The sequence below is a fragment of the Gossypium arboreum genome, chromosome 7 (genome assembly GCF_025698485.1).
Source record: "Gossypium arboreum isolate Shixiya-1 chromosome 7, ASM2569848v2, whole genome shotgun sequence".
Taxonomy (NCBI): Eukaryota; Viridiplantae; Streptophyta; class Magnoliopsida; order Malvales; family Malvaceae; genus Gossypium; species Gossypium arboreum.
Genome location: NC_069076.1, coordinates 75,419,582 through 75,446,285, shown reverse-complemented (window position 1 = coordinate 75,446,285; position 26,704 = coordinate 75,419,582).

Genomic DNA, 26,704 nt, shown 5'->3' with positions numbered 1-26,704 from the left:
ATGAGGCTATGTATAGGCAGCCAAAAACTTAACAAGGTTGCCGAGGATTGATTATCTATTTGATCAATTGAGGTGAGCCACTGTATTTTCAAAAATAGATCTGAGATCTGGTTACTACCAGTTATGAGTTAAAGAGTTGGATGTGCCTAAGACCGCTTTCAAGTCGAGGTATGGTCATTTCGAGTTCCTGGTCATGCCTTTTGGTCTAACGAATGCCCCAGCTGCATTTATGGACTTAATGAGTCGTGTTTTCCAACCATACTTGGACAAGTTTGTTGTGGTATTTATTGATGATATTTTGATCTATTCCCGTAATGAGTCTGAGCATGCTGAACCATTGAGAACTGTTTTACAGACTTTGCAAGACAAGAAATTATATGCTAAGTTCAGCAAAAGCTAGTTCTGGCTTTGAGAGGTCAGATTCTTGGCTCACATTGTGTCGGGTGATAGCATCCGAGTAGATCCAAACAAAATTTCTACTATTGTCAAGTGGAAGCCGCTGAAGAATGTAACCAAGGTTAGAACCTTCTTAGGCTTAGCCAGTTACTATCGACACTTTGTGAAAGGATTTTCGATGATTGCAACTCCTATGACGAGGTTGCTGCAAAAAGATATTAAGTTTGAATGGTCAGAAAAGTGTCAGCAGAGTTTTGAGAAGTTAAAGACGTTGCTAACGGAAACTCTGATTTTAGTGCAGCCCGAACCGGGAAAAGAATTCGTGGCCTACAGTGATGCGTCCTTGAATGGACTGGGTTGTGTGTTGATGCAAGAAAGCAAAGTGATAGCCTATGCTTAGAGGCAATTGAAACCACACGAGAAAAATTATCCAACACATGACTTGGAGCTAGCAGCTATTATATTTGCCCTGAAGATTTGGAGACACCATTTATATGGAGAGACGTGTCGTGTATTCACTAATCACAAGAGTTTGAAATATTTGATGACTAAAAAAGAATTGAATTTGAGACAACGGAGATGGTTAGAGTTGATTAAAGATTATGAATTGATCATTGACTACCACCTGAGAAAGGCGAACGTGGTCGCAGATGCACTAAGCAGAAAATCCTTGTTTGCTTTGAGAGCCTTAAACACGCAGTTGGCCTTGTTAGATGATGGTTCAGTTTTGGTGGAGTTAAGAGCCAGACCGATATATCTCTAAGAAATTTGTGCAGCTCAAAGTAATGATAGTGACTTACAAGTCAAGAGAGCACAATATGAGTCGGGTGTCAAATTAGATTTTTAGATTAGTTCCGATGGTTGCTTGATGTTCGGAGATAGGGTCTGCATACCCAAAGATGATGAACTTATCCAAAAAATCTTGCAAGAGGCAAATGATAGTCGTTTATCTATTCATCCGGGAAGTACCAATATGTATAATGATTTGAAGAAAATGTACTGGTGGAATGGCATGAAAAGAGACATCTCTGAATTCGTATCGAAATGCTTGATATGTCAACAAGTCAAGGCTGAACTCCAAGTACCTTCAGGTTTGTTATAGCCTATGATGGTCCCCAAATAGAAGTGGGACAAGATTACTATAGATTTCGTGACTGGATTACCATTGACACCGAAAAAGAAAGATGTTGTTTGGGCTGTGATTGATAAACTGACGAAGTCGTCTCACTTCATTCCAGTACGGACGGATTATTCTCTCAAAAAATTGGTCGACTTGTATGTATCTAAAATTGTGAGATTACACGGGGTACCGATATTGATCATTTCAGACAGGGACCTGATATTTACTTCAAGATTTTAGAAGAAGCTGCAAGAAGCCTTGGGTACAAAGTTGAATTTTAGTACGACTTTTCACCCACAGACTGATGGTCAATCTGAGTGAATGATTCAGATTCTTGAGGACATGTTACGGTGTTGCGTCTTTGAATTTTAGGCTAGTTGGGAAAAATACTTACCATTGGTGGAAATCTCCTACAATAATAGTTTCTAGATGAGTTTGAAAATGGCACCCTATATGGCAGGAAGTGTCGAACTCCAATGTATTGGACATAACTCAAGGAAAGTCAGATTCAAGGAAGAAAAGGTTAAAATAATACGAGATTTTTTGAAAGCAGCATCGGATAGGAAGAAGTCGTATGTTGATTTAAAATAGGAAGAGATCGAGTTTCAAATTGGAGATAAAGTACTTTGAAAGTGTCTCCATAGAAAAAGGTATTGAGATTTAGCCGAAAAGGCATACTAAGTCAGCGATTTATCGGACCATATGAGATCACTGAAAAACTTGGACCATTAGCCTACCGTTTAACATTGCCACCCGAATTGGAAAAGATTCATGATGTAGTCCATGTATCCATGTTACGATGATATCGATCAAACCCCTCTCATGTGATTTCACCTACGAAAGTCAAAATTAGATCGTACATGACTTATGGTAAAGAATCGGTCAAGATTTTGGCTCAAGAAGTCAAACAGTTGAAGAATAAGAATATAGCCTTGGTGAAAGTTTTATGGCATTGACACAGAGTGGAAGAGGCTACATGGGAGCCTGAAGAAACCATGAGAAGTCAATATTCGAACCTGTTCACTAGTAAGACTTTCGAGGACGAATGTCCCTAAGGGGGGAAAAATGTAACATCCCGAATTAGGGCCTAGTCAGAATAGTGGTTTTGGGACCATAAATTCAATGTTAAAATAATTATTTTATGATCATTATCAGGTCTAGGGTATGAGAATAAGCATGTGTTAAAGTTTCAAGAAGAAATTCTATATGCAAGGTGTCCAATTGGAAATTAGGGACCAACTTGAATAAATTGCAAAACTTGGGTTTTAAAATAAATTTGTATGAAATTGCTTTAGAATATTAATTAGATGTCCTCAAAGAGCAATTTACTCAATTTCTAATTTTTTGGACAAAAATGGGAATGCATGGAAAATTTTGGAAGTTTAATAAGGAAGGGCATTTTGGTAATTTGGTAATAAACTAAATAAAAAGGGAAAAATCATGCTAAAATCAGCTCATTTTCTTCTCCATGCTACCAAAATTCTAAGGGTCTCCATAGCTAGGGTTTTCCAGCAAGCTTGATAGTAAGTCAATCCTAACCCCATTTTTAATGTTCTTCGTATTTTTGAGATCCTCGTAACATACTCTCTCTATTTCTACCCATATTTCAAGCTAGGGTTCATGTTTAGACAATTACCCATGCATGAGATGTTTGTGTTTTGATGATTTATGAAGGAATATGAGAGTTTAAAGGATGGTAAACAACATTTACTAAGTGGTTTTTCATGGAAATGGTTTAAAGGACTAAATTGTAAAAGTTGTGAAAATGGGTATAAAAATATAGAAATAAGTAAAATCATGGGCTGCTATAAGTGTGAATAAAATTTTACTAGGCTTGGGTAGCTAAGGAATTACATGCATTTCATTATACGAGCCTTAGGACAAAATTGTAAATATTGTGAAAGGTTAGGGGCAAAATGGTCATTTTGCCCGAGGGAGAGTTTTAATCCTAAAATGAAAAATGTGATGTATAAATAGTCTAATTTTATTGATATAGACCCCGATGAACCAATTTTAGAGGTCGATCGTGGAAAACGAAAGGTTTAAGAGTAACCGAGACACGAATCTGAAACGACTACCAGGTAAGTTCGTATAACCCGAAGAAAACTCTTAATATACTTAAAATACATGTTCTTGAATGTATGATAATTAGATATTCATTGCATGTTAATCCATAAGACATGCTAGTGTAAACGAAAAGATGATAAATGTCCCGGTTGAAATAAAAAAGGGAAATCCAATGGTTAAATTATGGCTCACATGACTTGAGATCCTGCATGTGTTGCAGAGAAGGATTCAGCCTAGAGGGGTAATCCCCTGATCTCAATATAGAAAGGATCTAGCCCGGATGAGTGTTCCTTGAGTGATCAAGCCTCCCGAAGAATAAAGGTGCAATAAGGGTTTAGCCTGGACGGGTAATCCAATTAAGGACTGAATTTAGCCTGGACTGGCAATTTAGATCCAATTTTATGAGAGCAATTGTCATTGAAAGAGATTTAGCCTGGACTGGTAATCTCAACAATGCTCTATGAGTGATACTACGGGGGATTTAGCCTGGATTGGTAATCTTGCCGTAGGATGTAAGGTTTGCGAGAGTGCGTACAGTAACTGGGCTATCCATCGAGATTTCTGAGAAATTCAACGGGATTAACATGAGAAATAAAGAATGGAAATATTCAAGTGATGACCTCATCTAAGACTAATGACATAATGTATTGATATGAAACTAACTTGATGATTGAGTTCATGTGATAGGGAAACTATTTCGTACTTGTTGGAATTATTGCCTAATATGATTGTATGCTAATTAACCGGTAAGTTTACTTTTCAGTTATCCGGACTTACTAAGCATGTAAATGCTTACCGTTCTTTCTTTTATCTTATTTTCCAGAGCTCAAGGACTCGTGAAGGTTGGAAGACGGTCGAAGCTTTGTCAACACTATCAACTTGTCTTATTTTGATATATTGAAATTTTTATTTTCTTATAATGACATGTATAGGATTCTTGGTTATTTCGTTATATGTGTCATTGGGCTAGCCAATGTAAGGGCTTGAATGATATACTTATTCATTTTGTATATGGCCATAGGATATGACTCATTTTAATGAAGGTTGTAAACCTACTAATTGTGCATATCATGCTTGAATGTTTCATGAGATGGTTAATGTGATATACCATGGATGGATATGTGTAATGTGGTCGAATCACTTAGAGATGGTTAGGTCATAATTGACAATTAGTTATAAAATGAGCCAAGTATAAAATGTGATTGTCGGAGTGGTAATCCTAAATACAAAAAGGATAACCTAGTATGTGCTAAACCAATGAGATGAGGTTAACATGCAAAAGACTATGCCAAGGTAGGGTATGGACATATTTAGGCCATGTTAAATACCATTGAAGTTTATAAATATGTATGGATGTTGAAGGTGACCCTTGGCTTGGAAAATAGCCTCTAAGAAGGTCCACACAGGTAGACACACGGACATGTGTCTAGGCTTTGTGTGACACACGGTCAGCCCCATAGGCGTGTTGTACGGTCTTGTGTCCCCTACACCTAAAACTTTAGGTCAGTATGCATTGTAGTAAACACACTGGCAGAGACACGGTCGTGTGTCTCAATCGTGTGGAGGACACGGCCTAGTACACGGGCATGTGCCTTGGCTGTGTGCCTCTAGATGGATGATGACATCATAAATAGAATGTCCAGGTTTTTAGACATGGGCGATGACACGGGCGTGTCTAGGTCGTGTGAGGGACATGGGCTAGGGACACAGGCGTGTGCTCGGCCGTGTGAAAACCCCTATAGTTTCGAAATGAGAAATAAATTCCAATATTTCAACAAGGGTAAGGAACACGGGTGTGTCCCAATGCACATGGGTGTGTCTCAATGCACACGGTTATGTGCATTGCCTCCCTACGGGCGTGTGAGATTTAAACCTAGAATTTTTTCTAAAATTTTCTTAAGTTCTCGATTTAGTCTCGGATCGCTTTAATGTATGTTTTGGACCTCGTAGGTCCATAATAGAGACAATATGATTTTGTTTGATTAGTTTTATCTTGGAATGAAATTTGATAACCCGTATATTTCGGAAATGCCTTGTTTATGTACGATAATGCCTCATACCTAGTCCAGGTCTCGGGTACGGGTAAAGCGTGTTACAGAAGCTTAAGGGGTTGAGGCCTTGGGCTTTTAAAATGGAAAAAATTGTTATGCATATTCTTTAAAAAATGTTTAAATTATAAACTAATATATGGTCGGATTGCATATTGTCTCTAAAAAATGAAAATTTTCTATTTATGATCCTTTAAAAAATAATGAAATCATAAATTAATACATGATAAAATTATATTTTGACCTTTCAAAATTTATAATTCAATTTCGCCCTTAAAATTTTTCTAGGTTCACCCTTGGTTCTAGGGTAACTATCTTCATAAGCTAATTGTTTTTACGGTAAACACAAAAACTTTCTATGGTAATTAAACTAACTACAAAATATTATTGATAATTTTGTTGTAATAATATTTGATATTTTTCACATTGAATGTACATATACTTTGATACAAGATGTGTTGGATACTAAAGGTGGTTCATATAAAGTGTTGAGAGCCACAAGTGATGGTTAGGAGTATTAAGAGAGTTATGGAGGCACTTGGGTAGAGCTTCAGTAGTCTAGTTGTTACTTGGAGTCTTCATGGAAATGAAAAGAGTTTACATAAACGAGCTTGACTTGGGCCACTTTGGACAGTTTTCCTACTGTGTAGGGCCTGTAGTAAGGTTATGAAGTGTTGATAATAGGGTCATGTGATGCACTACTAAGATTTTCTAGTATGCTATTTGGCTACATATTGCAGAGTCAAAAGTAGAGTTATGGAAGACTTTATTGGATATCATAAGAGAAGTATTTGATTGGACCTTGATATGATCTAGTGGCAGCCCATGTGGTAAGCACATAGAAATCTTTTGTTGAATGAGTTATTTTACAAGCAAACATCTCATTGGTCAATGTGGTTAATCTAGTGAGATATTTTGATATAATAAAGTGATTCCTTGAGATGCTGCTTTTTAACAAGGTGTCTTTTCTAAAGAAGGTGAGATGTATTTTGTTTGAGAGCTTAAAAAGGCAAACTTGGAGAGATGAAGCCTAAATATGCAAAACCTTAGTTTTAGCGAGGAAAAGACTATGTTGTGTGGCTTTTGATACTTAAAATAAATTTTTTTAAATTTTCTTCTTTTGAGAGTGAGCATTGAAAAACTGCTAATGTGTGTTTAGAACATGTGTGACGTAATCGACTCCTCAATTCATGGCCTTTTACATCTTTTCTTAGTGAAAAAGCCTTGTGTTGTAATTTTATTGAAGAGTGGTATGACGTGTTAAAGAATTCTTAGGTGTTGTTCGCTTTCAGTTTGGCACTTATAAATAGAACCTTTGGTTTCAAAAATCCCATCTTTTTTGCAAAAATTTTGGGAGATTTTTCCATTTTTTCTATATCCTTGCTTTTGCTTACATTTTATCTTGGTTTCAATGCCACTATTTCTGCATTGGTTTGAGTTTGAGGGTTTTATACCATTGTTATCTTTTTTGTAGTTTTAGTTATTTTTGTAGACTTTGATATAATAGTTTATAAAGGAAAAGAGAGCGAAAAATGTTATGGAAATGAAAAGGAAAAATAGGTAGCTAACAATTTTAAGGATTTTGATGGTGAGATTGAGGCAAACTTGTAACACTTTTTACTTAGACTGACAATGGTCTTCGATAAGTGGTGTTACATTCGATGCCTAGAGGCATCTAAAATCCCTCAAACTACAAGTCAACTTTAATGAACCTATAAAAATTGAATACAAGCTCAAATATTGATCCATTCATAAAATAAAAAAACTTGAATCAATCTTGAAAATTCATTATTAAGAGAACCAAGTGTAGATATCGATGTAAATGAATATTTTTTTTACCAATCACAAAGTGCCATGTGTCAACCAGAAATTAACGTGAGTCAAGCTGAAATTACCATGGTAAAAATGATGATATCATATCAGTGTCATAATTATTTTATCTGATTAATTTAAATTAACTAAGACATAAATATTAAAATTTTATATTATCACTAATTAAAAATAAAGTTATAAAATGATTATTTTACATTTGATTAATTAAATTAGTAAGAGATAAATAATAAATAAAAGAGTTGAAATTCTTGTATAACAATTAAATGAAGTGGTTAAATTTTATAAGAACTATCTTTTATTTAAGTAATTAACACTATTAAAAGGGTCATCCAAAATCATTCTACACATAAGTTAAAGAAGCCTAGAAGATCTCTAGAAATCTCTAAATAAGCCAAAGAATTAAAAAATTTTGATAAGCACCATACTTGTTCTAAAGGACATAATCTTAAAACATGATTTTCTCCTTTACTTAAAGATATATCAATTTAATTTAAATCCTAATCTAACCCTTCATCGAATTTTATTAATAACAATATTTAATAAATTTGAAAATGAATATTTATAAAATTAAAATATGCGAAACATATTTTCATATTATTCTAATTGAATCCTCTATATATATGTGCATCAAGTATGTACATATATTATGGTTAATTTTAACATTGTTAAATTAAATTAATTATGAGAACATCTTTGTAATCAATTTAACTTTTATGATATGTTAAGCATAATCCTAACTTTTATTACATTCTAATCATCCTAACCAAAAGGTATGACCTTATAGGATCCTGTAACGTTGGCAGTAACATTAAAACAATTCTAATGTTGCCAATAGTGAGTGCATCTACCAATTCATCACTGTTACCCAAGTTGCAAGAAGTCGTGGTTCGACATGGACTTCTGTGATAATATCATTATTTAGTATATCCCTTTTTCTATTATATCTAAATTGAACAAAAGTCATGGAATAATCACTTTTGTATAGTTCAATCCCTTATTTCTTAATTCCTGAGTAGACTAAGACAAATTAATAAGTGTGATATCTCATATCAACTAATTTTAGCATGGCCTTTCATTTCTAGTCTCACTTGATTAAGAGGCCTGAGTCCATTATATAGGAAGGAAAAATCTTATCTTGATTACTCACATCCCACTACACAAATTGTGGCACACCCAACATATAATTATCACAATGAGAAATGCTGTGACTATTACATAATAATCTAAGAAACATTCTTATGGCTAGTCAATCCAATATATTGTTCTCTAACATATAGTTATGTGTTAATTTGATACCACATATCTATAACAACACTTTTCATTAATCAAGCACATACTAGTCTTAATTTAATATTGTTTTCCAAGCCCATAATAATACTGTAACACCCCATACCCGATGATACCCGATCGTCGGGTCCAAGCTATAGAATGCCACATTCATTAAAAGAATGATCATTGTTAAGCTCAAAAATTTGATTTTCACTATCAAAATATATGGAATAACGGTCCTGATTACTATCCCTAATTAAAAAGGTGTCATCAGAAATGAAATTCGAATGTCTTTGACGTCAACTAAATGATCAACCTTCTTTGTAATAACTAGAGCTGTCACTACAATCATGAATGTTTTTATCCGTATCATTTTTAGTCGGGTCTTCGTTTACAGTAGTATTTTCAACAGGACCAAGGCGGCTATCCATTGATTTACTTAGCCCACATCTGTATTCTAATTCTCCCTTAGACAAGCAACTACAATCAAATACAATTCAATTTAACCACTTATTCATACTATTAATTTTAATAATCATTCACAATATGTTATTCATTCATTTTGGGGTCCTATACAAGCTTAGGAAAGCTTTTTAAAATGATTCAGGGTTAATTAAGGACCAAATTGTAAAGTTTTTAAATTATTAGGTTGAAGTTGCGACTTCAGGAGTTCCTCGTTGCGATGCAAATCACTGATTTAATCTCGTCGCGATGTTAAGGGCCCAACGTTGAGACATGACCATCTATTTTCAAATGGTCTAGATGGTACCAATTTTGCAGCACCTAAACAATCAAACTTATTTTTCAATTCAACCATTTCAGCAAGGATACATTTCATATATGCTTATTTCTAAACCTTAACACCTTATATTCATATGAATTACATAAAGCTCATCATTTTAACTTAAACATATATGCTAAGGTCCATAATTCTAACAATTTAACCCTTTGATAGAAATACACATATGCCCGTGTGTCATGGCCGTGTCGACAGTTAACCATGTCAGAATTACACACGGCTTGAGCACCTTTACACGGGCGTGGCATATGGCCGTGTCCCTGTCGAGCCCAAGTCTAATTCTACTCAGAAAAGGCTAAATTTGAGGGTTTTGAAGCATTCTAAAGTCAATATAAACACCCTAAAAGAGGATTAAAGGGGACACGGAGAGTAGAACACAGAAAACACTCAAGTTCAACTAAAACACAGAAAACACTCAAGTTCAGCCATCAGAATCATCCCGGAAGCAAAATCTCCTTCAAGACTGAATATCTCCATTCAATTTCTACCAAGTTTTTGGGTTTCTTTATGTTTTGTTGTTTTCCCAATTTTGAGATGTTTCCCTCTGTTATTATGAACTAAACTCCCTAAATACCTAAAGGAGATGAAACCTAAGACGAATCTTATTACTATTTGAATTATATGATAAATATTTGTTCTTATTCTTAATCGTGAATTTAACCTTTGCTTTAATATTCCATGATATTAATTCAGGTTTTTGATGTGCTTATTCAGAGGAGAAAAATTCCCTGTTTAAGAGTAGATCGCCAATAATTAAGCGGAGTTGCATGCAATCCTAAAGATAGGATGATATAAATCTGCCAGATTAGAGTCAAATCTAATAAGGGGATCTATAGATCGAGTTAATGTGATGATAGGGGTTTTAATTAGAAAGAGATTTTGATTAATCAACCTAGAGTCAGTTGTTTTTAGTCTTGAGAGAGATATTAACAGAAATCAGAGATTTCTACGGATTAAGTCAAGTGAATAAATCATCTACTTCAGAAGTGATAAGTGAAGTCTAGGTGGATTCTTCCTTAGGTATTGTCTTCTCCATCGGTTTTCCTAAAGTATTTTCCAACTTTTATCTCTGTTGTAATCTTAGTTAATTAGATAGTTAATTTTAGTTTTTAAAACATCCTTTCGATTCTCAGGCTAGATAATAAAAAAGATAGTAATTACTAGTACTTTTAGTCCTCTTGGATACGATATTTTCGGTCTCACCTCAACTATACTACTATTCAATAGGTGCGCTTACCTTAGTCGTAGTTAGTTTTACGACCATCACAGTGTTGGTCAACTTAAAGAGCTTATCAAAGAAGCTATAAAAGACCAATTTTAAAGTGTTGATCCATTTTCATATACATACTCAAATCCATACACACAAATGATTGATCGTCCAATATACAAGTTGCCAAAGATCTTTAACCAACAATCAATGAAGTTTTCAGTGTTGGTCAACTCAAAGAGCTCATCAAAGAAGCTATAAAAGACCAATTTGAAAGTATTGATCCACTTTCATATACATACTCAAATCCATACACACAAATGATTGATCGTCCAATGTACAAGTTGCCAAAGATCTTTAACCAACAATCAATGAAGTTTTCAGTCTTGGTCAACTCAAAGAGCTTATCAAATAAGCTATAAATGTTCAATTTGAAAGTATTGATCCATCTTCATATACATACTCAAATCCATACACACGAAGGATTGATCGTCCAATGTACAAGTTGCCAAAGATCTTTAACCAACAATCAATGAAGTTTTCAGTGTTGGTCAACTCAAAGGGATCATCAAAGAAGCTATAAAACACCAATTTGAAAGTGTTGATCCACCTTTATATACATACTCAAAGCCATACACACAAAGGATTGATCATCTGATAAAGCTTAAAAATTATCAACCTCAAAATTCCAACAGTTTGATGGAAAAAAAAATCCACATCAACATATTTTTCACTTCGTGGAAACCTATAATAGCGTTGGTATTGGTGGAGATTTTGTGCCACCCCACACTCGACCCGGCCACTGAATCCGAATGTGTGATATCACATTACGTTGTTGAAGCAACTCACATCAATTATACACACATTTCACCTAATGAAATCACATAAATTACATTTAGTATCTAATCTAATCATTTAAGGTTTAAGCAGAATATAATACAAGCTTAGAGTTCGAACTTTGAACCATTTGCAAAGTTCAAGGTTATGTCTTGAGATAGGGAACTTCATGTCTCAAGACAGGCTATAATTTATTCTGGAAATTTTAACTTCGAAGTTAACATATCTCGAGACATGCCATGTTGTGTCTCAAGGCAAGGTCCTTTATGTCTTGAGACCTCCCTGTTTTCTTATTTTTGTTTTGATGTTTGAATGTCTTGAGACAAGGGGCTTTTTTCTCGAGAGCTATAATAGGGCAAAATTAATTTAGCTGATGCCTTTTTGTCTAGGGACAAAAGACACTTGTCTTAAGACCTAAAAGAAATTGTCTCGAGACTAACTAGATATGTCCCAAGACATCAGGCTATTAAGTGAAATTTGTGCTAATGGTCTCGTGACAAGTTTGTTCTATCTTAGGACTTAATGATCAAATAACCAAAATTACACAATTTCAAGTATCCAAAACCTTAACCAATTGAACCAAACTTACCTTAAAATATAATCATCAAATCAACCTATCGAAATGCATTCAAATATCACCAAATCATAACCTTCAATACATCAACACTTAACCAACCAATTCACACAATGAAACCAATATAAACAAACATTTTTAGCTAATAGCCAAAAGATTAAATCCAACAATTATAACATTATAAGTCAACTACTAAAAGTACCAAATTATTATCTTAAGCAACAAGCCTACCAACTTAGGTACATGCCATATGACCTCAAAACCATATATATGTTGGATCTGGTGTTCTAAGTGTAGTATTTTCGTCTATGTACACTTATATTTTTTTTGAAAAAATTAGTTTAAATAGTAATATTCATTAATTACATTAATACTCTTTGTATATTGTCCTTAATAGTTTTTGCACGCAAAGCAAAATGGAAATAAATATTGGCTCAATGGTTATCTAATGTTTAACTAATATTAAGCAATATTACGTAGTCAGATCATACTACAGAAAGAGGACTTATATTAGTGTGAGGGGATAAAGTGAACATATGAGAAATTAACGAAAGCTTCAAGAAATGTATCAATGTCACTTTCTGTAAGGTTGTATTCGTCCCCACCTATATTATGGTGTGCAAAAGAGTTACTGACAAATGAATCTCGAGGATACAATAAATACCAATGATCGTCTATGTTTTGCGCTGATGGAAACAGTCCTCAGCATTGAGCGGAGCATCACAAGGATATCAATTTCTATAAAAAATTTCTGCAATAACTTTTTATAGAATAATCTAAGAATATAAAAGATGGTGGAAGAATAGAAAGAAACTTTCTTTCTATGGTTTTTTTTTTGTACCATACAAATAAAATTTCATTCCTATTTATAGGAGTTATTATGTCTCTTCATAGAGATATATTTGTCCAATGGATAGTCATAACTTTTAACAATAAATATAATTATTCAATAGATGTTTACTTGAATAATTATGATTTTATATTAATAATTAAGTGACATAATTTTTGGTAACAAAATATATAACTCATCACTAAAATTAGTGACAACTTTTAATTAATAGTTATAACTTTTGAACTACTTATAATTTTTAATTATAACTATTAAATTATTAGAAATATTTTAAAAATTTTACAATAATTTCCACGTATGTCAACTTTTGTCATGTTAAAAAACACACACACATAAAATTATAGAAACAAGAATAGATATGCATCCCATCAAAATATTAATCGAGATGACACAATAACAGTGATATGTGCCTAGCATGCACATTACTGTCACTTTCACTGCGAAATTGAATTAAAAAAATCTACATTCAATTTAAATTCAATCTCTTTTTTTTTCTTGAAAAAAGAAAGATCAGATTTGGAAACGTCACCCCACGTTATATGCTAACAACCAATTTACAAGCCTTGTACCACAACTTAAACAAAACTATTTAATATTCAAGTCTGAGTTAATGATTATTTAATTTTAAATTCATTAATTTAGGGCTACTGCAAGAGTTATTCTGGGGTATTACTGAAAGATTACTTAATTAAATCCACCAAATTTTATCTTTAAAAACGCACATCAAATTTTGGTGGAAATTATAGTGAGATGAGAATATAACTTCTTCTTCTTTTTTTTTGTAATATTGTATAATTCGGTGGTTATTCAGCAATGGAAATGCTCCAATTAAACTGATATAATTAAGAGAAAGTGTGATGTATATAGGATAAAATCCAATGAGATAATCTATCAATAGCTTACAACATAATGAACCTGTTAGGAGTTCAAAATTAGGTTAAAATCAAATAAATTGATCAAGCCGATTTAATTCGGTTAATCGCTCTAATTCGATTGGAGGTCGGTTAATGATTTTTTTGAAAGTTCAGTTATCGGTTAATTCAATTTAAACTTGAGTAATTAATCGAATTAACCAAACTTAATAATTAATAATATTAATTATATGTAATTTTAATTCGGATAATTCAGTCAAATGAACATTATCAATTTTTTTTTATATGCTTTATACTTATTTTAATAAAAAACAAAATATATAAATTTCGATTAATTTGATTAACCGACCAAATTAACCGAAATATTTTAGTTTGATTAACGGTTAAAGATTAAAAAATTAAAAAATTTGATTAATGTAATTAATGTCGTCCTCTAATTTGTTGTAAAGATATTTTGTCTAGGTCAGTAAATTTGTGAAGCTGGTTAGCCTTGCAACACCCAAAACATCGTGTGACTTAAATCCACTGGTCGTACACCATTATTATTAGGTACTACAAACTTCGCTTTTGAGTTAATTATTTATTTATATTAAATTATAAATAAAAACTAAAAAGGTTAAAAGATTCTCTATATTTATATATATTTAATATATTTCAAATTTAGTCTCTTTACTTTTAATAATATAATTCTTTATTTTTAAAATTAAAAATTCAAGTACAATTGTTATTATTGTTAAATTTCGTTTATTATATTTATTGGTGTAAAATTTGAATTTTTCTTAAAAATATTTACTTAATAGTTATATAACAATAAAAATATTGTTAAAATACTTATCATGTTTTTATTTGAAACCGTCACAATAAAATGATTTTTATGTTAGAATCGTGTCCTTGAGAAAATTTGGTATAAGCATTTTAATTGAAATAGGGATAATAATATTAACTATATGGACTGATTAAAAACATTATAAAAATATAGAGACTAAATCAGATTAAAAATTAAAATATATAAATTAAATCTTAAAATTAAGCATATTAGAGGACCAAACCTAATGTTTAACCATTTCTGTAAAAAACAAAAATAAGTTCATGGGCTTGCCCATGACAGCAGAAGGAAGGTCACCTTCCTTTTATATATAGGGCAAAGTTAAATTAATATTTTTATTATTAAACGATTTATTTAGTTTTTACATTAAATGAGGCAAAATCTCAACAAAATTTTAAAAATATCGTTTAATAGAATTATAATTTGAAAGTTTTATTTTATTTATGACTATGTAAATGAAGAAGTTAAACTGTAAATGAAAATAAAATTGAATTAATTTGATCTAATTTTATAATCACAAATAATTTTCATATCATTGTTAAAACCGTTTTTCTGATTTGGCATTCTTTAATTATTTTTAACAATATAGAGATTAACTAATCTGTTCAATAATAAATAAATTAATTTGATCCAATTTTATAAAAAATCACAGGTTAAATAAAAATATGATTGGATTACATGGGAAGCAAAGTAGTGAAATAAAAGGCATGTAATTCAATTATTTTGTTCGATTCTAATTGAAGAATGACGTGCTAGTTAGTAATGCTTTTGAAAAGTGTTATGGAAAAATACTTTTGATAAGTTTAGTTTAAGTTTTGAGTATTTAGTATTACCGTCAAAAGTACTTTTAAGAAATAAAATGTCCATTTTAGACATGTTATTATCAAGTAACAAATATACATTTAAATAATATTCAAATTAGTTGATATTATTATATTTTAATAAGAATATAAAAATTATTATAACTTGTTAATATTTTAATATATGAAATATAAATTTTAAATATTTTAAGTAATAAATATTAATTATTTATAAAATTTAATTAGAATATATAAATTATATTTTAAATATTTAAATATAACCATTAAATATTTGTAATTAGATATTAAAATATTTGTATTATTTTAAAAAATATTTTTATTTTTAATTAATGATTTTAACACATTTGTAACTAAGCATCAAGAGAAAAAAGAATGAAAAACACTACATTATTGGAGGAGTGAAAAAATAATTAAGCACTAAAAGTATTTTTGGGAGAGAAAAACTAAAAATTTTATTTATCATTTTCAGAAATACTTTTTAGAAGTATTTCAGAAAAGTAAAAATTTTAATAAAAGAAAACTTATTTAACATAATTTTTTTCTAAAATACTTTTGAAACCAAAAATACTTTTTTTAAGTACTACTAAACTAACCCGTAGTAATATTTCGTACACAAGCAATTTTTTAATTGCAAATAGATAGAAACCTATTTTCCATTTATAATAATAAATTACATCCTCTTTATCAAGTTTTGACTACATTGCTCTTAGTTTTGTGCCAAAACTAAAATTGTGGGTTCAACAGGAAATATTGCTGGGCTGTTCATGGACATAATTTTATTGTATGATCAATCAATCGTTTATTAATGATGGTAGTTCGACTATTACAGCATTGGCAACTACTGTCAACTGCTTCCTGCGGTCCTAACTATAATCAATTAGTTATTACGTGTTGATAGGCTAAGAATCAATATATTCATTTAAAGATAAAAGATGGTATGAAATTGTGTATTTCTTATTTTCGTTTAAATTGTAAATCCTGTTTAAATATGGAAAGATTTGATAAAATAATTAGGTTTAAAATATCAACTTACAGAAAAAAAATCATATTGAGAAGATAAAAAGGAATTAAGTTATAGTTTTTTTATGATAAAAAAGTTTTGAAGACAAAAATGCCAAGGGACCCCGGTCGGTTGTCTATTTACGGCTCTTCAGCTTAGCTTCCAGCTCAATAATACCTCGAGCTCTAAAATGCTGGTCCATCCCCAGCAATTGATAGTACCTTCCTTTTTGTCTTTTTATTTGTTGGTTTCTTAATAAGATAAAAGGATATTTATGGAGCTTGTGCTGGTTTAATCTGTACCTTTTGCTGCTCTGGGATGCTCAATAATGTCAAAATTACCTTAAACAGCATTCTAGAATGATTGGACCCATCGTTCAATCAAATTATCAGCCGACGAAAACACAGGAATATCTCCATTAACTTCACGTTCACTTATAAATGGCCAACTTTATTTATTTTTTCAATCATAATCCATAATCAGTAGAACTTTCGATGATTAGTACAATCACATTCGTTTATATGAGTTCTGCATTTAAGCAATGGTTTGCATGTAAATTATGAGAATTCCCCTGTCACATATATTTACTTTGTTTTATCTTAATTAATATGAGATGTGCATTAATTGTCTACAGGACAATACCATTCACTCTAAAATGTTTATAATTGAGACTCATTTTAAATCCTCATAAATATCTTAGTTGAACCATTCAAAGACTATGCTAGACATTTCACCTGTCCATTAGCTTAAATCTTCATTGTTTATAAAACCTTAAACCAAAATTTCATAAAAATGTGTAATTTATATTTTATAAAACTATAAAGTTTAACTTAATATATTGTAATTTTTTACAAAATTAAATCAAATTTTATTATTTTTTGAAAGGTGTTATACCTTTCCCATAAATGAGAATACATGGCAGATTGGGAGGCCACCTGAAGGATGCACTCCACTTGCTATGTACTAGGAGGTCGCCAGAAGCTTCACCCCTCATTCTAGCCACTTGAGCAAGTGGAAAGTAACTGCTCAAGGAAGCAAACTCTATGTTCCTCCATGCACTTAGTCTTCTATTAAGAATGTGATCCATTTAGTCATAAAACCTTATGTTGTAGGTTCAACTGCTCGTACCCCGAATCAGAACGAATGACATGATATATCCCGTCATTGATATCATAGTCTCATCGAAGACATCCACCCCACACGTCCCACAATGATGACTTGATTATGAGTCCAACTCATTAACGTCATCCTACACGAGACCACTCCTATAAATAGTCCCCAAGACAATGAAGACGGAATCAACTCTTAGGTATACTTGTTTATACTCTACCAACTTACCTTCAACACCCAGTCTTCATTCTCCTTTCATTTTCATTCCTTGTAATCTCCAACTCTCTGCTCCGATTGGGTGAACCGACTTCTATCAGCACAACTACATTCTCCTTCACATCTCTTCCTTGTTGTACCTTTGTATTAACAAAATGTCAAACTATAATTTTATCATATATTAATCATAATTTTATAAACTTTGAAGAGCTTAAAGGAAAAAAAAAATTAGTTTAGGAGGTGAGGGCCCTATTGCCACCCTTGGAATCATCACACATTATGGTAGTGTTTGATATGAAGAAAAGTAATTTTCCTAGAAATTTAATCAGTTGGAAATTGATTTCAACTGTATGTCAAATTTTATTTGTAACGCCCTAATTTTCGGGAATTCTATGAATGTTGGCATAGGTTTAATTATGTTAGTGGGCCTCTAGAAGGCCCAAGCTTAAAATAGAACCCGATAATTTTAGTTAATTTTTGTTCCATAAGAAAAAGGGAGTGAAATTATGAAATAGGACCTATATGAAAATGTTTGAAAATGCTATAGGCTAAATTGAAGTGGCCAAATAAATAGGAGTGCAAAATAGGAGGATTTGCATGACAAACCTCCCATTTTACATGAAGTGGCCAGCCATCATGTTGTTGTAGACAAAATGTACACTTGATATCCATAATTTATGGTACAAATTGATACAAATTGATAATAGGTTAGGTAAATGTTCCATGATAATAGGTTAGGTAAATGTTCCATGATAATGGGTTAGGTAAATGTTTCATGATAATGGGTTAGGTAAATGTTTCATGATAAGAATTTCATGTCTTTTGTATTAAAGAATTAAATGGATGAAATATGAAGTTTTATTAAAAGAAAAAGGGGTGAAAAGAACAAAGTTTTGTCCTTTTTTGTTCATCATAGCTGAAAGTTAGAGAAGAGAAAGGAGAGGAGAAAGCTCTTGAGTGTTCGGTCACTTGAGGAAGAAAATTGAAGGTAAGTTCATGGTAGTTGGCTTCTATCTTGATGTTCATGAGTTCTTCTTGATTCTACCTTAACTCTTGAAGTATATTTTGATTTTTAGTTGTGTTGTGAGCATTTAGTCATGAATTAAAATGAAGGAAATGGTTGTTGTTTCATGTTCTTTTGATGAAAAAAATGGAAGATAGGTGAAGTTGAGCCAAACAAATGAGCATGCATGTGCCTTAGATGTTAAAGGGAAAAATCAGCTAACATGTTGTGCTTTAAAATGATGAAATGGAGATTATTCTTAAGTAAAATCATAGATATGTGATGATTGATTGGTGATATACATGTTTAAATAACATGCATGCAAGGTATGTGTGAAAGAGTGATTTGGTAATAAATCTGCTTGGGGCAGCAGCAGTAACGTGACTTTGGAAAATCACCATAAATTGTGGGAGATGAATTAGAAGCTGAATAAATTATGTAATTAAATCTTATTGAGTCTAGTTTCTAATGAAATAAACAAGAACATATTTTGAATTCTGTACAATGAGAAATTTGATTCGAAATGAAGAATGGTCAGATTAGTCAAACAGTGAAACATGGGAAACTTTGAGAAAAATCTGGTATTGATTGGCTAAACCAAAAATTCTGAAAATTTTATGGATAGAAGATATATGAGTCTATTTTCAGGGAAAATTAACGGAACTTGATTTGGAATTTCGTAGCTCCAGTTATAAATAATTTAGTGACTGTTGCTCAGGAAGACAGCTTGCAGTGAAATTATGATTATGTGGTAAACATTGACAAAAATTTGTTAATGAGTTGCTTATTGATTTCTTATAAGCTTACTATGATCTGTAGGTGTGGTTGGCGAATATTGTAAGGGGTTAATCGTAGTTTGTATTTGAATAGTTAGATTAACGTGTTAGTAATCCAATTGTAGGCGGTTCGTGTGTGGATCTCTCGGCATATCGTCATAAAATGTGTGTAACTAACACCCTCTTTCTTAGTCCGGATCGGCAAAAGTTGAAAAGCGAAATGCGAAAACCGGTATTTTGTAAATTTGCGAGTGTCGAATGCTCGTGAGGTAAATCGATTAATGTTTTTGGTAAGCTGCAAAATTTGGACTGCAAAGTGCATGATTTCTGTGCCCTCGATATTTTTGGGCTTAATGGGCCAAAATTGGAATGATGGGCCAACGGGCCCAATTCGGTAAGAAACCTCGATGCGTGATTCATTAGTACGTGAAAAGTAGGAATATGCATGAAAAACCCTAAAATAGATAAATTCTTGAAATACCTTTAAAAGTGGAAAATTTACAGTTTTACCCTAGTAGATAAATTACCGAAATACCCCTAGGGTTAAATTGACCTAAATGCATGTTTGACTGTTGTTATTTACTGCATGCCATGTTGTTATTATCTGATGCATGGGATTGGGATATTGACGGAGGAAGTACTGAAAGTGGCTTGTCTACGTCTTGGAGGCTTTGCCTCAATTCTTTGATAAGCTGAGCTGACAAGTACAAGCTGTGGAGTGTTGGGCTGGGTGGGTTGAGCTATTCCCCACATGGAGTGTATGGCTGGTGCGGGTGGAGTGTAGTGGTTGGTGGGTTGAGTAGTCTCCCCAAATGGGCTTGCATATGTTTATTGATGTTGCATGTATTTTGAAATGGGCCTATGGGCCATATCATTATCTGAATAAGGGCTAAGGCCCGTTTATTGTAATTTGAAAAGGGCTCGGCCCATACCACTGTTACCCAAATGGGCTTGCATATGTTTCTTGATGTTGCATGTATTTTGAAATGGGCCAATGGGCCATCTCATTATCTGAATAAGGGCTAAGGCCCGGTTTATTATAATCTGAAAAGGGCTCGGCCAGTACCACTATTACTGAATGGGCTTAGGCCCAATAAGCTTGAGTGACTTGGGCTTTGAATGGGTTTTCCTTACACACTGAGTTTCCCCAAACTCACCCTTTTATTTTCATCCACGCAGAAATCCCCAACCATAGTGGGCTTGGAGTGTGAGGGAATTGGAGTGGCCACCCGTTCGAAAGTTTGGTTTTCTTCGGTGAACTGGACATCCTTTTTTTACGTTTGAAGTTTTGGGCTTTTAAATGTAATAAGGCCGCTTAATTATTTTTTGATGGTTTTAATATGTATTACTAAGATAGGTAATACTTATTTTGACTGTTGAAATTGGATAGCTTTAGGGCGCGTTTTCAAAAACAGTAGTTGATTTCAAAATAACACAACAACAAGCAAAGCTTTCGTAATGAAAGTATTTTCCAAAATTAATCACTTTTCCTAAAAATGACTTAATCAAATCGGTTTCCTAGAAATATCCATGACGTTAAGGTGTGGCAATGGCGGTATGCATGTCTAGGATTGGATCCGAAGGAGCTTGGTATAGCGATCAGATGGACTCACCACCTCTTTCCGATTTCCTACACGGTGCACAACTTCCATTCACTTTAACCTATAGTGAAATTATCTTTTAAAACACTAAGTAGGTTTTTCTGGATCAACAATATAAAATGTTTTTAACGCTTCGATGTGGCATGTCGGATCCAGCCATAACGTCTGGGCCGGGTTCGGGGTGCTACATTATTTACTTTCCTTGAAATCTAATTTTCTCTCGAGAGTTACTTTCTTATGAACATGGCAATGTGATTCCCATGATTAAAAATGAGAAAGTTACTTTCTCATGTAGATTGGAAAGTTAAAATTAATATTAATACAAAATTAACTCTATTTTATATTGGTTTAGAGTATTAGTCTATTAATAAACGTAAAAAGGAAAAAAATATTGCCTTCTTCCTTTATCCTAGTACTTGATTTTCTATATATTTCAACACATTCTTTGCAAGTATTGTATATACATAATTTTCTTTAATTAATTCCAAAACAAGTTTTATATATACATGATTTTATATGTGCATTGTTACATTTACAAAATATATGTAGGACAAGTTTAAAACAATTTTACTTTTAATTAACATTATAAATAAATAAAACTAAAAAATATCCATTAAAATTTATTATTAAATATTTAATTCAAATATTTATTAAGAATAAAATTTATTATAAAATTATACCTACCGACCTAGGTATAGTTTGCCTTGTTTGTTTTCACTTCATTTTGTCTTTTCAATTTTTCTAATGAATATATCTTTTTTTTTCTTTCAAAAAGTTAAGTATATGAATATTTTTTCTATTTAATAAAAATAAATTCATAAATTATCATTAAATTATTAAAAAATACTTGGTGAATCAAATATAATGATGTAACTATGTTGAGATTTTAATAAATACCTTTAATATTTTCAAAAAGTATCATAAATGTAGAAAGCCACTGCAATTATTATTTCACTAGTTTAACATTAGGCAAGATTGTACGTCCCAATAAAGTTTTGAGGGATCAGGAAAAGAAATAAACGATTGAACTTCATTTTCGGTGTTGAAGTGTTTGCTAATTAATGTGATTGGATGGCCTGGAACTCTTAATTCGATGAGTAATCGACCATGTGATTAATGCCCCATTAAATAAAAATTAGTCCCTGAATTATATCTCAATTTTTATATCGATTCTTAAAGTTTTATTGTCTTTAAAATTTAGTTCCGTAGTCCAAAATTCAACGCTGTTAAAAAAACACATGTGAAATTTCAAACGAATGATACTTTGACATGTCGCATTTTGAGGAGTGTTGAAATTGGAAAGTAATTGTGAGGAAGCATAGTTGCAGCCATTTGGGTTTGGTTTCAAAGATTAGTTGAAGAAATTGCCATAGGAAATCAAATATTATTCTAGTTTAGACCTCTCCATTGCGAAAATCCTGTTTTTGATTTGAAAACCTAAGTTTTGGGAGAACTCCTTGCGAAGGAGGAAGAAGATGAAAATAACCGGAGATTAAATTTTTTTAATTATTTTTCGTGAAAATTTTTAAATTTAATAAATTTTTTTATATAATATTTAAAATTATTTATAGCATCCCATCAACCTTTAAATAGGAGGATAAATACACTTTAGTATGCTTAAACTCAAGTCTTCCTACATTGATAATAATATCGATGCTAACGGAGTTAAAGTTCAATCAGCAATAAAATTTTTTTCTTCATCATACAAAAAATAAATAAAAAATTTATAATTGTCAATGTCAATGTCAAGATCAATGTCAATATCAATGTCAATGTCAATATCAATGTCATAAATGATATGAAATTTTTTTGTCATCGAATTACTATTGATATAACGAATTAGTTTTCAGTGATGCTAGAAAATGATGTTTCAAAAATTTATTTTCTTAAATCAAGTTCAGTAAATATAAAATAAGAATATTTATGGAATTACTATGAAAATATAATAAAAATCGGTCAAGTAATTTAGCTAAAAGATAGTTAATTAAAGCTTAGAGATTAAATTATAAAAGTTTAATCGCTATTGAGTTTTAATTTAAAATATGCTTGATGACTTATATAATAATTATCAAATGACCAAATGATTAATAAATCAATTTTAAATAGTAATTAATGGATGGTGATGATGATAGTCATTAAGTTAGTATAATAATAATTATATTAAATAAATAAGGTTAATTAAAACTTAATTAAGATATGTATATATTATTGATAGTGGAAAGATGAAAGAAATCATCATCTTTTTCAAGCTTCAGCATCCTACATTGATAAAGAGAAAGAAAAACTTTCAAAATTTTCCTTACATTCGACCATCAATTAAATAAGGTAAAACAAGTCTTTTTCTTGTAATATTTATAGATTTATGATTATGGAAGTTTGATTTAGCTAGTTCATTTATCAATTTTTCAATTGTTAAGTTTTTATCATGTTGCCGTTATATTAAAATTGTTGAATTAAGCTTTAATTTGATAGATATTAAGATTACATAATGACAAAGATTATATTGTAAAGCTAATAAACCTTATTAGATAACTTTGTAACATTAGTAACTAAATTAAATAAATAAAAACTTGTCATAAAATTATGTTACAAATAGAAATCATAGGGTCCCTAATCAAAGAATGTGAAATTAAATTTTGATTCGGTGATAGATATCGAATTATACGCATATCCCAAAGTATAGGGACTAAATTGAGTAAAATGTAAAATATGTTTGGCTTTGTATTTGAATGTGAATTGAATGAAATTTGATATTGTTTTGAATTATCAAATGTAGGAAAAAACAATGTTGGGCCATCGAGAGAGAAAGGAAAGACAAGAGTCCTAAACGTGTAACCATGATTTCGGTTTGTATTTTTCTGATTTACGATCATACTATTTATATGCATATACATATTGAATGCATGACTAGCAATCGCCACTAAATGTGTGAACGTTTGGACTGGAAGTTGTAACAGCCTGTTTTTAGTCAAATCGGAATAGTAGTTTCGGGACCACAAATCTAAAGTTGAAATAATTATTTTATTATTATTTTGAGGTCTATAGTATGATAGTATGATTGTGTGAAAATTTTGTTAAGAAATTTTATCGTTTGAATGCTTAATTTGATAAAAAGGACTAAATAGTGTAAAGTGTAAAACTTGAGTTCTATTAGTTAAAGGTGTCTAATGGCTATGGAACCTTAAAGTAGAGATCTTTATGTTGTAATTATACCATTTGTTGCTTAAGTGTACATTTATGGACATTATTTATGTATGTTTTAATGTTTAAGTAAAGGGTAAATAAGTAATTGTTAAAATAAGTCAAAATTAAAGAAAGAAAAAAAATATATCATCTTTCTTCTTCATTTCGTCAACCGAATTTAGAAGAGAAGCCATAGATAGGATTCGGATAAGCTACTCCTACTTGCATGTAAGTGGTTTTTGTCCCATTTTAATTGATTTTTATGTTTTTGAGATTGTTGCAACTTAATCTAGCAAGCCCAGGGACTATTTTGCAAAATTTTTAAAGGTTTAGGGTTTTTCCATTGATGAATATATGTGTATTTTGATGCATGATGATAGAAAATGTATGCTTGTTATTAGATAAACAATATTTGTAAAGTGATTTTTGACAAAATTGTCATTTGGGGATTAAATTGAGAAATGTTAAAATTTTGTGGTTAAATTGTGAAATAAATAAAAAATACGGGCTGCTATGGTAATAACAGAAATTCGGCTAGCATGGGTAGTAATACCCCTAACCCATATCCGTCGCCGAATTAAGGTTGCGAGGTATTACTGATAAAAATATAACTCAGATCAAATTTGATTTTTAAATATCTAACAAAAATTCATATATCATAATTATCAAACTTCGATTCAATATTACAAATAAACTCAGAGTTTTATATACAACAATGCCAATAATAACTTGTGAATATTAAACATTAACTTCTAACCAAGAATATATATTAATTTACAAACTCATCAAATATGTACATCTCAACCTTTATGACTTTTAAATAACGCTAATGATAAATATATCTTAAAAATCATGTAAATGTCATGCGCATGTCCTATGAACAAAGTACACATCATTTCATTTCATAAAATAAAATATTGCATGGTAACAATTGTTCACCAATCTATAACACTTACAAATCATGAATATAAATATTTATAATACAACCTCCGGCCCAAACATTTGTACTACTCAAATAAAGCAACCAGAATTTTTACATAAATGCACCATTTAAGTTCAATACATAATCATATCCACCTTTCAATTTGGCTAACGCAATTAACCCTTACCGAAATACAAATTTGGTAACATAAAATGTAACACCCCTAACCCGAATCTGATCGCCGGATTAACGCTAAGAGGTACTACCTAATTAAACATTTAATTATCTCATTCACATTGTCAATAACATAAAGAGAGATCGAACTGAAATACATAATGATATTTAAGTTATAGGCCATTTTCCTAAGGCCCAAAATATTTACAATTTCAAAACATCGTTATCATCAGCCTAACCTATACATGCCATATCGAGTCCAAAATATAACTGTACCAAAAAGATCGATAGTGTGATGAACTGCTGACGATCCCCGAGTCGGTGGCCAAAATCAACAATCTATAAAACAGAGAAATAAAGAACAGAGTAAGCTTTCAAAGCTTAGTAAGTTTTAAGCATCACAAACAATTAAAGACTTATCGAAAATCGAAACATTCATTTAAACATACTTATTCTCAATTCAAATTACTTCATGGCCGAATACACATAAACATATACATAGATTTCTCAGCACATATTTTTCTTCTACTTAAAGTTCATACGATGCATTTAAATCAAATAATCTCATATATTAACAACATTTGACCGAATAGGTCATTGTTTTACTCGTAGATATAACAATCATTCACACTTAAGTATCATTCTTTAATACTAATAATTCACAAAGTCATTGACTGAATGTACATGAGTACATAAAGAAATTTTAACATATAATTCATATACAAATATACCATGATCGATTAAATCATTCTCATATTCACAAATATAACCATCAATCATATATATATATATATTCTTCTTTGATGCTAATGATTCACTTCGAAATCAATTCACCGATGAGTAAGTAATACGTACCTGAACATCTTAAATGTATAATACTTACTCGACGATGGTTTACTGCGAACATTCAATATCGTAATTTTACTTAACTTACTGGCATTAAGCCTGTCTGGTCGTAGGACTTGAAACTAATTACCAGCACAAGCCTATGGAAATTTAAACCCGGTATAATACCAGCTCGAAGCCTCTGGGACTTTAGCCTGGACATATTTCCAGCACGTAGCCTGCGGACCTTAAGTCCGGTTATAATTCCAGCACATAGCCTGCGGACCTTAAGTCCGGATATAATTCCAGCACGTAGCCTGCGGACCCTAAGTCCGGATATAATTCCAGCACGTAGCCTACGGACCCTAAGTCCAG